Source organism: Marmota flaviventris, chromosome 4, assembly GCF_047511675.1.
Source record: "Marmota flaviventris isolate mMarFla1 chromosome 4, mMarFla1.hap1, whole genome shotgun sequence".
Classification (NCBI taxonomy): Eukaryota; Metazoa; Chordata; class Mammalia; order Rodentia; family Sciuridae; genus Marmota; species Marmota flaviventris.
The window spans coordinates 64,462,807-64,476,348 of NC_092501.1; positions in this window are offsets into that span (position 1 = coordinate 64,462,807).

A 13,542-nucleotide genomic window follows, 5' to 3' on the forward strand; every position below is an offset into this window, starting at 1 on the left:
TATCTCTGTGCTTATCCCATTGGGACTCCTTGAAATTTTATACATACCAAATAATATTTTCATCAAATCTGGGAATTTTACAGCCACTATTTCTTTGAATTATTTTCTATTTCTTTACCTCCCTTCACTCAGATTCATACTATACTTGTTAGTATTTTTAACTTTGCCCCACAGTTGTCTGAGCTTATGTTCCATTTCTTTCAACATTTTTACTTCCTTTTTTTTCAGATTGAGTAATTTCTTTTGACATATCTGCATTAGAGAGAATCTTAAAAGGAAATTTGATAATGGAGATTGTATCTCTTTCTGCTTTTCCCCATTTTTTTCCCTTCTCATCTTACCTCAGGACTTAAACTAAAGAACATAGGCAAAACTCAATTAATTTCTGAGTAGGAGAAACATAGGCAAAACTCATTATTCTGAGTAGGCAGCAGAAACATACCCTCAAAAACTAAAAATTCCCTTCAACTGGAATGAATAGTGTGGTTTGAATCAATTTCAGTAGTTCAAGATCAGCCTATTCAGCAAAACAAAGAGGATGATGATCTGTCCTTTTCATATGATAATTAGTGATCATTTATTATTTTTCTAGAAAGACTTTAGTAATCTCATTTCCTACATCAAGTGTCTGTTCAAAGTGTTTCTTTCAAAATCAGAAAACACTTGCTCTGGGAGAGATTCTGGTAAATGCAACATTTTCCTCAGATAATTAACTTTCTTTTGTATGCTACGTTCCTGTAATTTGTAAATGGGAATAATAGTATGTATTATGTTGATTTGTTGTAAGGACTAAATAAGTTAACATATGTGAATATTTTAGAAAATGTCTCTCACATAGCCAGCACCCTTTATGTATTAGTCTTTATTATGGTGATTGTTTTTATACCATTTATATGATGCTTTAGAACTTCAGAGATATACTAGTACACTGACTGAAGGGTACCCTAGCTGTTTCTCAGAGTAGACCCTAGTCCACTTTGTTTCTTCAGTACTGGTGTATTGTTCGTGGTGGGAGGATATTTCCATTAATAATTTCTTTGTTAACTCATCTTAACAGTATTTGCCAGGTATGGAATTTCCAGTAATTCTTAAACAGTATTTATACATAGTAATAGTATACATGCTTAAAGTGGCATTTCATTTTGGTTATTTTCAAAGAATAGTCCACCCAATCACTGGAAAGTTTATACATCAGATCCATCAGATCCTGACTTCTCAATGTACCGGTGTGACTCAATTAACAAATTTGAGTTCTTATCAGTTATCTACACTCCAGAAGCCCCTTCCCTCACTTCCAACAGTTAAATTGAAGCAAGAATGGCTTATGTGGAGTCACCTCCAAAGTCCTGTATTGGTCTGATAGCTACCATTAAAACAAATGAGCTAATTGACAAAAATGTTTGACAAAATGGCCAGAATCACTGACATATTTTTTGACTGACCACTAGAAAACATAAATTACCTCACTGAAAGTGATATTTGTTTTAAAAGCACAGAATTTTATAAGTCTTCTGTGAAAGTCACATATAAAAATATCAGTATAATTTCCCTTAACTAGGCAGCCCTAAATAAGTCTAATTAGAGCAATTGAATTGGGTTTTACTACAATTCAGGTTCCCACAGAGGGCTTAATCAACCCTTGTGCATAATGAACACTCAGCGAAGTTAAAGTATAATTTGTGTGCACAAAGGGCATGGGAAAGATGTTCTCCCCAAAGACTGGCTCTTCACAGACTAGCTCAGAACTAACAAAGATCTAAAGAAAACTACCTGTCAGTCTTAATAGTTCCAATGTGAGTGTCTTAGATACTTCTGCTGTATCTAATGAAAATTCTGACATGATTTTGGGACATTCAGGCCTTAGATCATGAAGATTTTTATGTTGCATTTGCAGCTTAGAATTTTGTTAGAGAACAGCTGTCTTTTCAGCGCTGTCTTCATTTGCTATAAAATCAGAGGTGTTGTGCATTTCCAGCCAACATTACATGAAATAAGATTGGGAAATTATTAAAAATAATCTTGTTATTGTTTACATGTACAAACATCTTTCATGATCATTTGAATGAATCCCCTCAAAGTTAAGGGGTCTCCTAAAGCAAGTGGTGAATAGGTACAATCACGAAGCTCCTCCATAAACTTTTGTGGACTGACTAGTTATTTGAAGTATACTCTATTTTTGAGTAATTCTTGATAACATTTGGTCTTGATCATTGAGCTTCTGTGTCAGAAGCTCTGGCAACTTAAAAATGTCTTTGTGTCAGTGTTAGACTATGTGCAGGAAGAAATGAGGGGAATGAAGCTATGGAATACTGGGTATAGGTCAACTTCTATGGTTTGCTGAGTTATCCATATCAAGTATGAAATTAAAACCATAGGTGAGACAGAACACTTGCTCTGATTAGCTGGACAGTAATCATTACTATGATCTCTAGCCAATTTTCCTTTTCTATTTGAACACAATTTAAGAGAAGGATCCTGAAAGCACTATTTCCTATTAAATAGGAGGTGACCCCCCAGTATTTTTTGGGACCAGGGATTGAATCCAGGGATGCTTAACTACCAAGTCACATTCCCATCTCTTTTTATTTCATTTATTTATTTTTTAAAAATTTTGAGACAGGTTCTCACCCAATTGCTTAGGGCTTCTCTAAGTTGCTGAGGCTGTCTTTGAATTTGTGATCCTGTTGCCTCAGCCCCGAGTCACTGGGATTACAGGCATGTACCACTACATCTGGTGAAGTGATCCAAAATTTGACCATGAAGTTCATTTCCTGTAAATGGTATCTCTAATTTGGCTTATAAGTTGCTACTTGAGATTTCATTTTTTCTGTCTCTTCATTTATACTCTTGTCCTCCATGAAACAAATCCTGTATGACTGTAGGATTTATTTGGCTTTTATTTACACTTCATATTGATCTTAGTATTTACAGTCAGTATTTATTGAGCTTCACGGTATGCCTAGCACAGTGCCAAGTGCATTGGAGTAGCCATCTCATTTAGTACTTACAATGACAGGTACTATTATTATCTCTATTCAGTAGGTCATACAACTGGTATTCAAAGAGGCTAAGTACATTATTCTAGGTTACATAAATCTCACCTGGTAGAGCTGAAATTTAAGCCTACTATTGTCTCAGTCCAGATTTCAACATTTAAACATTATGATAAATTGACTTATCCTCACATTATTCTTTTTATCCTAGTAATTCTTAAATTGGAGAACTATGCATATGGGAGATAAGGTAGCAGTAGTCGTAGTAGGTGGTGTTTTTAAATTCTACGAGCATTTTTTAAAAATGCACCTCTCAGATTTCCTTTCCAGAAATTTTGTTCTGCCCTGGGGTAGTGGGAAGGATCAGTGATTTCATTGGAAAAAATTCTTCAGAGAGTTTTGCTTCATCCTCTCATTGAGAGTAACCAGAGAACTGTTACATTGGCTGCATTCTGGACTTAAGCCTTCCAAGCATTTGATTTCCAATTGAGACGCCTTGTTGATTTCTGACTTTGATTTTCCTTCTTTGGTCTGGCATCTGGCTCTCTTCTCCAGCCTCACATTGGATAGATCTACTATGGATCCCTCTGTGGTCCCTGTCTCCCTTTACCTGCTCCCCCAAAGGCTCCCTCAAGGTATCTTTCTAACTACAATATGAAAAGGGTTTCTCTAGTTTCCATATTTCTTCCCTTGTGGATTTGAGTAAATTTCAATAGGAGGTGAGTCATTATATCATGATGAATTTAGGACAAATTGGTGCAAAAAAGAGGTCCTAGAAGATGTAGGACCAGAAGCTAATTCTTTGTATCAAATAGTACCAGTTTGGAATTTTTCAGGTAACTTTTGAACTATGTGAACATTGGTTGGGAAAATAAGAGAAAAAGTTATTTCCTGACTTTGAAAATTGCATAATTTCTTGGCATTATTTAATTAAATGCAGTAAGTAGTTATTTAGTTCTTATTTCATAGAGTACTTTGGTAGGTGTCACATGTGATATAAAGTAAGTGGGATACATAAGCACTGCTCTAAAGAAGCTCAGAAGAAAGAATACCTGCAACCAGTGAATAATATCTGTAGCGATGGAAACTGAAGCAGAGGTTTAGAGCAATGCTTGCAGAATTCTTGGATGCTGTTAACTTTTTAGGCTGTTGGTGACTTTGGAATAAAGAGAAGAACCCTGTGACAGCCAAGTCTCATGGAAAATGAAATTGTTGAAGCACTAGAGCTGAAGTAGAACAGGATGGGGGTAGGAGCAGACAGAGATGCTGGAGAGGAAGGAAAGGACCAGTCATTCAGTTTTGCATATCATTTAGGCTCAACATTATCTACCCTTATGTTCAAGTCATGCAATGTGTTTCGTTTGTAGAGTTGATAAATCTGATAGGAAATAGCTTAGTGAGTTTCCTTTGATAAAACCCAAGGGCATTGGCAGGTTACCTATTGCTGAATGTTTTCCCAAGGGTATTCACAGAAATGCATAACTTCTTTTGATTTATCAGTCAACAAGTCTGTGTGGCTTTTGTCAACCTCAAGGCGAAATGGCAATCAAGAGAGTTGGGTAGCTTCCATCTGTACTATAAACCATGATAACAAAAAGAAAAAAAAGGCAAAAATATATCCCACTATTAAAAATGATCACCATGCTAAGTACTTGTAGTAACTTGAAACCTAATTTTTAATAGCCAAATCAGTGTTCAGCATCAAAAAATATAATTATTGTGCTTCTTAATTTTTTTCATATTTATTCAACCTGCTAAAACACCACAACCATGTATCATTGTTGTTCTCAGCCCCAACCCACCCTCTCCCTCTCAGTTGATATCCTAACTTAAGTCCACTACATTAACCTAGGGAAAAGGGAAGTTAAATTGCTTAATATTTTGTATGAAATAAAAATCTTTCTCCAAAAACCTCCTTTCTATTGTTCTTCCTGAGGCTTGAGTTATGTTAGTTTTGCTATAGTATCTATTTCTCCTTCTCAAATATGCCCGTTAGCTACATTTTCTCAAGGAGACCATTCATCAACCTTCTTGAGTAAAGAATAAAATTTAGGCTTTCCTTCAAATGTCAGGAATCCAGGATTCCATTTGGGTCAGTGACTTTGAAATGATTGCAAGTACATAAACTGCAATTTATTGCCACTTTCAAAAATATAATCGGACAAAAGGGGCATGAAGTCACTTACCACAAACTATGCAATGAATTACATCTATCTACATATCCATCTATTCAACAGACTTTTAGTGAAATTTCCTTAGCTAGTTTCTTGGGATACATGGGTGAACATCAATTATAGCTGATTTACTTTATGCATTACTGATAATGTTTACATTTTAATACTCACAAGGAAATAATAATGATCCAGAAAATGCATTTTTAAACCTGTTTTCTATAGAACATTTGTAATGAACCAATTACAAGACAGTTTAGGCTGGTTGATATTGATTCCAAGTACAACAGCAACTCAGATGAGAGAATGCAGTGTGAGCTTTGGTAATTAGGGAAAGATGAGCAGAGATGCTGGGACTGTATAGAAGGCTTGAAGGAAGATTAGTAATTAGATAAATTAAGGCAAAGAGAGATGTCCTTCTCCTAATTGGGAGAAGGATAAGACAATTTCCCGATTTTGTATAGGGGATCTGAGTCCCTTTGGGATATCCAAATTGCTAACCTTTGTTCAGAACTTTAGGTAAGTAATTCTAAAAAAAAAAAAGGGGGGGGGGTCTAAATTTTATCTTAACTTCCTTCTGTTTTCTGAGGAAACAGAAACATCAGTTCCCTTTACAGTTCAGGTATTTTATAAACCTCATTATATCAAGATCTTGTTTTGAAGAATCTAGTCTCTGTTTCAGTTAAATTTTACCCCAACTTCACCCTTTTCCCAAATCTTACAATAAATAACACTGCCTCTTCCTTTGCTTGATGAAATACGTTACACAGTTTCTTTGATATACCTTCCCTGTTGTAGTAAGAAAATAAACCTAAATTGAGTAAATAACAAGTTTGTTTCAATGGTTTCTTTCATATGGATGTTATCAAACTATCAAACTTTAATATTTTAGATCAAGATTTTAGGCAAAATAGAGATTGTTTTTTCTTCCCTACCAGCTCAACAGTACTTGTTTTAAAGGTAATCTGATTCAACTAAATGTTATTTTTTACTCACTATGGTTAATTGATGCTAGAGCAACTTTAGGCAAATTACTCATTACAGAAGCATGCATATAGTACTGTAATATTTAGTTCATGCCATTGTTTAAGGATATAAAAAATCAGAAAATTCTATACTGACAGGGAAAGGTTTTTTTTTTGTCTTTTTTGTTTTCTTGTATGTTCTAAATACCTAACAATGTCTGGCATGTGTATTTTTCTCAATTTATATTTATTGAATCTCTCTCTCTCTCTCTCTCTCTCACACACACACACACACACACACACACAAATTAGATTGCTATGAAGCATCAGGGAGAATAAAGTAAACATTAAATTTCAGTCTTGAAGAAACAAAATTGGAGAAATTGTCTGTATCATCCAGTTTCTTCTTTTATAACCTAGCATATGGAGTTTTACCCCATTCACACTCTCGTTTATTATGCCTTCTGGACTATTATATTCTTTAATTACTTTTACTTATAAAATCAAATCTTCAGCTTGCTATTAAATGATCCACAGAATTTAACTCAAACTTTATTTTCCTGACCATATCGTATAACTCGCTCATTAGAACAAGAAATTTCTTTTTTAAAAACCCAGTTGCTGGAGAAAGCATTTGCTTTCCATATACTTGTGTTCCACCCTGACATTTATCTCTTCCAGTGGGGCCCAGTGACCAATTTCAGGCAATGAATTGTGAACAAAGAGACAGGTGTCATTTCCAAGTTAAGGAAATAGATTTTTTTTGTGCCTCTTTATTCTCTTTCTCTAAGTGATATATTTGGAAGCTACACATCATAAATGGAGTAACCACAAGATAGATAAACAGAGCTTACCTGTATCAGAATTTAGGTAAGGGAGTTGTGCTACAAAGTTTTATTGTGCTAACTCACTGTAATTGGTTTTCTTTGGTGTGTATTATAGTGGTTAACATTTATCCTACATGATACAGTATTCATATTCAAACTGTTTCTCTAATTCTAGTACTGTCCTTCCTACTTTATGTTTAATTGCTGCCAAATAGCTCCACCAACATTGAGAAGCCTACCCAATCTCTTCAAGTCAAAGGGAAAGACTAATCTTCTTTCTTTTTGATGAACCACTGCATATCTAGTCTGTCTACAATACTTATTTTGAATTAAATGCTAATAACTCAGTGACTATGGTATGATTATTGTTTCTCTCTTCTTTATTATTTGTTTTTTTTAGATATACATGACAGAAGAGTATATTTTGTCATCTTATACATACATAGAGTATAATTCATTCTAATTAGGATCCCACTCTTGTGGTTGTACATGATGTGGAGTTTCACTGTGCTGCATTCACACAGGAAAGTTCTTTGTATCTTAGCTTCATTATGAGTTCCTCCTCTTGTATTGCACTGTGATCCCCATAAGACATAGGAAAACATGCTTGCAACTACACCTAGTGATTTATTTCATAATAAATTTTTATCTTTTGTACATTTGAACAGATAATTTTTTTATTGGCAAAGTCCAACCTGTTGAGGTATGTAAATACTTTTCTCTGACATTTTTTGGATAAAACTCTTTTCTAAAGCCAGTTTTATTCCAATTCCAGTAAATATAAATTGATTTAAGAAATTCTAATAGATGATTATGAACGAGTTTAATCATTGCTTCTATGGAATGGCAATTTAAATAATAATCTAAAGGTAGTCACCAAAGAAAACTATATCTTCTATGGATCTCAAGAGACCTCTCCTTGGGATGGAGTTGTAGCTCAGTGGTAGAGCACTTGCCTGGCATGTGTGAGGCACTGGGTTCTATCCTCAGCACCACATATAAATAAATAAATAAATAAGATAAAGGTCCACGGACAACTAAAAAGTAAAAAATAAAAAAAAAGATACCTCTCCATGACGAGGAATATTTGTGAATATTCTGGGGCCATCCCACACTCCATGCTGTGGGCATACACACTCTACCTGACAGTCTATCCGGGTTTGCCCAATATCATTCATGCATCAGACATTATTCTGTGATCATGGTATATGCGCTGTGATTATGGTATATGCACTGTCAAGGGACCTGTGGAGGATAAGATTATCCAGTCTAGAGAAGCTTTGTCTCTAAAACTATCAGAGCTATAACTATAGCTGAATTATTGCAAATTACTGACTTTAAAAAGGCTCTTTGCCCTAGAATCATATTTTGAGGTACTAAGCCCTTTTGAGTGTATTTCTGTTTCAGATCAGGTTGGCTTGCTATCAGTCTCATCTGACCATCTTATGCTCATTGAGCTGATATGTGATTTTTTTTCTTATTTCTCTTCTGAATAGATCAGAAGCTTTAGAAATGACCCACTAGGAAGCCTCCTATCTAATCTTGCACAGAAATAAGATGAGAGAGGCCCTTTTCCTTTGGCCCAGCCCCACAGGCACAGAACACAGATGATGACGCCTTGTCCTCCCCATTCCACCCATCTTTTTCCCTCCCTATAATGAAGCAGACAGAACTCATGAAATTCTGCATTCTCCCTTTCAAGGTCAATGTATCTGTTGCGGACCAATAATAAGCGTCTCCCTAAGTCTACCTGAAAACATGAATCTTTTTTTCCAAATTGAATTGTAGACTGGAGGTTTATTTTGTTATGTAGACTTGTTCTGAAAAGTCAGGTGTAAGTCAAACTTTATTTGAAATACACAAGAGAAACTGGCTATGCAGAGACCCCAGGTTAATACTTTTATCGTTTGGATAATCACCATCGTATCAATTGGGAATTTTATGAATTGGCTTCTGAAAGCAAGGACTGCCTGCAGTGAGTTACCAGGAGTTCCATGGAAATTGCATTTCTTTGTTGTCCTATTCTGATATGCATGAGCTGATATAAAATGCATGTTCTCCTTTTCTCCTCAGGTTTTCTGTGTTTTATATATTTATTTATTTATTTTTTTTACAGGTCCACCAATCGTTACTGTTATTTTATCACAAAGTTTGCCAGGGTGTTTTGATAATTACATTCACCATTGGGAGACATACTACTACTGTGAAACCAATTAAAAGACACTTTTAACAACAAGTGAACTTAGGTGACAGTCTGGCTACAAAATTCCAAATTATTGCTACTTAAATAGTTTTGCATTGAAAAGGAAGCAAAATACACAAAAGACTATTTTTAAAACGCGATAATTGTTAACCTCTTACTGCATCTATAAATTAAAATTCTAAATCAAATCCAACATTAACTTCAGCTTCCACAAAGAAATTACAGGAAGAGTTGTCATTTCAGGTATGTTTTTAATAGATTAGTAAAGTGATAGTTACCGATTAGTAAACTGAGAATAGGAGGAGAGAGGAGTCAAACAGCAATATTCCTCAGAACAATACATGGTTTATATTTAACTCTCAATATATTTTCACTGAAAGAATGAATGAACTTGCTTGAGATTCAGCATCTGTTAAGTGACAAGACAACATCTGAATTTAGGTTTCTCTGATTTCTAAGTCCTTGCTAATACTTTTATTGTCTCTAAGCCCAAACCTGATGAACTAGAAATTCTCCATTTTGAATTCATAGAGGGTTTAGGATACTTTAATTTTCTTTATCATGATTTTGACCAAATTAAGAGATAGTTAACAATAATATAAAAAGATGCTGAAGGGCAGACATGGCTATGAATTCAATGATTCCTGGTTTTAGTCAAAGGGAAAGTGCTTCTATATTTGCAAAAATTAGAAGTGAAAGTTCATTAATTTTAGGTTTCAAATGATACCTAAGGACAGAAAGTACATCTTGAATAATATGAACAGGAAGGATTAGGACCTTGTGTTTTCCTGCTATATTAAGTAGGCATTTAAAGAGAGACTGTATTATTGAATTGTATTTATACAAAGTCAGCAGTTTATCAAGCTCATTCAGAATTCGAACAAATATTTGTCTTTTTGATGGCCTAATGATAATGTCATCCTGTTAAAGTGTCTGGTTAAGACACATCACCATGACCAAGACATTATCAGAACCTGAAAACTCTCATTTAATATTGTTTCCTTCCATAGAGGGATTTATTATAATTTTCAGTATAAAACTTAAGATATTAAGAAGTGTTTCACAGGAAGACCTCATCTAGGGTTTGGTCTTTGTTCTATATAACCTCATGTGGCTTAAGGAAATTTTGTTGTCAGAGAGACAAGAAAAGCTGGCACGTTTAAGAGTCTACAATTGGCTCAAATATCTCCATAGCTCTTTACTTATCCTTAATTCCTCCCACATGTCCATTGACTTATGCACCTTGTGGAAAATAAGAACTTCACAGTTTATAAATTATTTTGATTAGAGATGAGGTAGATTAAGGTTGGGAATAAAATATCTAGAGATACATGCAAATTATTTTTTCTTAAATGTGATCACTTTTATTAAAAAGACATTAAATATACATATTTTACTTAGTCCTGCAATAAGTGCTGAAGCAAATTTTATTTAAATTACTGATTGAAAAATAAAGACAAAAACAAAACAAAAAAGACATAGGAATTGACAAAGAACAGATAAATAATGTGTTAACAGAAAGATGATATTTCATTGAAAAACAGGGACAAATGAAGACCTCTAAAAGAATTAAGAAAAGTTCCTTCTGCATGCATGATACCCCTAACACTTGTTTTAGTAATAAATGAGAATGACTGACATCACTGTAATGCTACAGACCAATTATATTTATTCATTTTGTGCACATTGGGGAATGCCAATTACCATCAAGGAATGGAGTACTTTAACCTCATCATTCAACTTTCAAACTCCTGACATACAAAAGAAGCAAAAAGTTACACAACCATTTCAAATGAGCACACTAAGTGAGGGCTGGAGCACAATACATGCTTAAAACAAAACAAAACAAAACAAACAAACAAAAACCCCACAGGTCGTTTCTGGAGCATGAGGAGTAGATGAAACTTTAAGGATGAGAGAAAGTACAATATGATGTGATATGAAGAGAATTCTCTGCCATTAGCCTTCAGGTGGAAGTGGCATAAGGCAAAGATGACATAAGATGTGAGAATGTGTGTCTGGTAGAAATGGAGATAATACGCATCCTTTGCTCTTTAACATTTGATGAGACATTGTGAGCACATAGTTTTCATTAATAACTTTTAAGTGAAAAAGTTGTAAGTCTCATTATGTGCTTAGAAAATGAAATCAACTATACACTATGGACTTGAACAGGTTCTCATGTCATGTTTCCTTGTGATCTTAAGTTCTTAAATTTTTTTTTGACAGAAAATTATAAGAACATATGATTTTTAAACACTAAATTCTTTATGATGCTTTTTGAAAACCGAAAAGCAAATGTCAGAAAAGCTACAGCTGTTCTTATTACATGATGCACTTATATTACAGTCTTTGCATTTAAAAGTAATGTGACTTTAAAGATTCAGTGCTAATTTTTGATAGAAAGAAGTTATTATTTCAAAGGAAAGAGAATACATCATGCATTTAATTCAGGGAGAAGAACATCTCAGAAACATCACTATAAAATTACACTTTGTACTTCATATAGTCATTTGATCAGGGAAATCTTTGCAGAGGATTGGAACTTGAATTGTATGGAAATTTTTAAAAATGAAAATTTATCCAAGCAAAACTGAGAACTGAGGATTGTAGCCAAAGTGAATGAAGTGGTGATAGGGCCAGTGTGGTGGTTACATAGAGACCCATAACAAGATTCATACCCTTATTCTGCCACCTACTGATTGTAGCTGGGAAACTTAACCTTTATACCTTCTGACTTCCTCTGTTGCGTGGAAGTAATGATAGTATCTACTTCATATGATAGTTACAAGGATTAAAGGAAATAGATGACACTTAGGGTGTTTGACACAAAATATGTCATTATCTATTTATTTTAATCGACATATAGTAATCACATATGTTTTCTTAAATGTATACAACGTACAATGTTCAAATTGGGGTAGCATCTATGGTCTTAAACATTTATCATTTCTTCATAGTAAAGATATTAAAAATCCTTTCTCCTTGTTTTCTAAAAATATAGAGTATGTTATCATTATCTACTGTCACCCTACTGGGAGTGCTTATTGCTGTTGTAATCTGAGAGGTACTAAGTGGTGCAAGTTGCTCTGGCACTGGAAGATCACTGGAAAACTGAAGAGCAGATAGAGGATGTGACAAGAGAAAACATTAATTGTAAATCTGCTGTGGGAAAGTAAGATGGGGTTTAGCAAATTTAAGCCCTCACTTCATATCACACACACACACACTGTCCACACGTAATAAAGGAAGTTACAGTATGATACGATAGCTAGGAACAGACACACACCTGAAGAATTCTCACAAAATGATAAAAAAGGAAAAATTCAAAGATGTCTTACACAATTAAAATCATTTTTAGAAGATTATAAAAATATGTCCTTAATAGAGAACAATGTGAGAGTAAGTTTAAGCCTTCTGATAGAGAATAAAATTTGCATGTATTTTCATAACTTATAGACATTGGTGAAGCTTTGGTCCTCTGTGAATTTTAACGTGGCATTTGTCCTTTGAATGCCAGGTTATTTGCTTTTATTTTAGTTTTCATTCTCAGTGTTCACTGCTCTCATCTTCCTAAATGGAGGGTTTCCCAGAAGGTTACCTTTAAACTCAAATTCAGTAAAATGAATATTTCCCACTTCCTTAAGAAAACATTGGATATAAATAGTTACCATAAATTTACAAGTGTGTGGAGCAGGGTAAAGACAAGGATGGAAGGAAGAGGAGCCCATTTGAGAAGAAATGATTGAATATCCACGCTATGTAATAGAAATGGTGTTTGTAACTCCCCAGGAGAGTTCAAGTGAATCCTGAAAAGCAGAGACTAAAAATAGCTTTGAAACTTAACAGACCACTGGGCAAAATAAATACTTAGGATATCAATTAAAGCTGCAAGGAAATAAATTATGTGTAAATCAAGTGAAAGTTGCCTGGAATGAAAGGCTCTAAAAGTAATTAAAATGAAATAAAGCCTGCTGTTTGAACAAGAATAGTGGCCTTTGATTATTTCTAAAAAGTTAGAGAAGAATTTAAATAAATGTCGTGGTCTGAGATTTAATTTCAGTTCTGACATGACCTATGTCTGAAATAGCCTCATGTAAAGGGAGGTTCCCTTAGACCGGGGAATGTGTTGAATTGTCAAGAGGGGGCAGGCACGGAAAAACAGTATGCTGGTGGCAGGAGATGGGAAGTGGTGGGGTGGAGTTGATGTGAGAAGTGTGGAGGGCAGAGGAAAGAGCTGTCCAAACACTACTGGCTACAGACCACGGCCCATCCCAGGAGAACCACTGGGCTTGTAGAGACATGCTTCCCGCTTTGTCCCCCTTGGCTTAGTCTCACTCATAATTTCTGGCTAATTTAATAGCTAAAGAGAGTCAAATTATT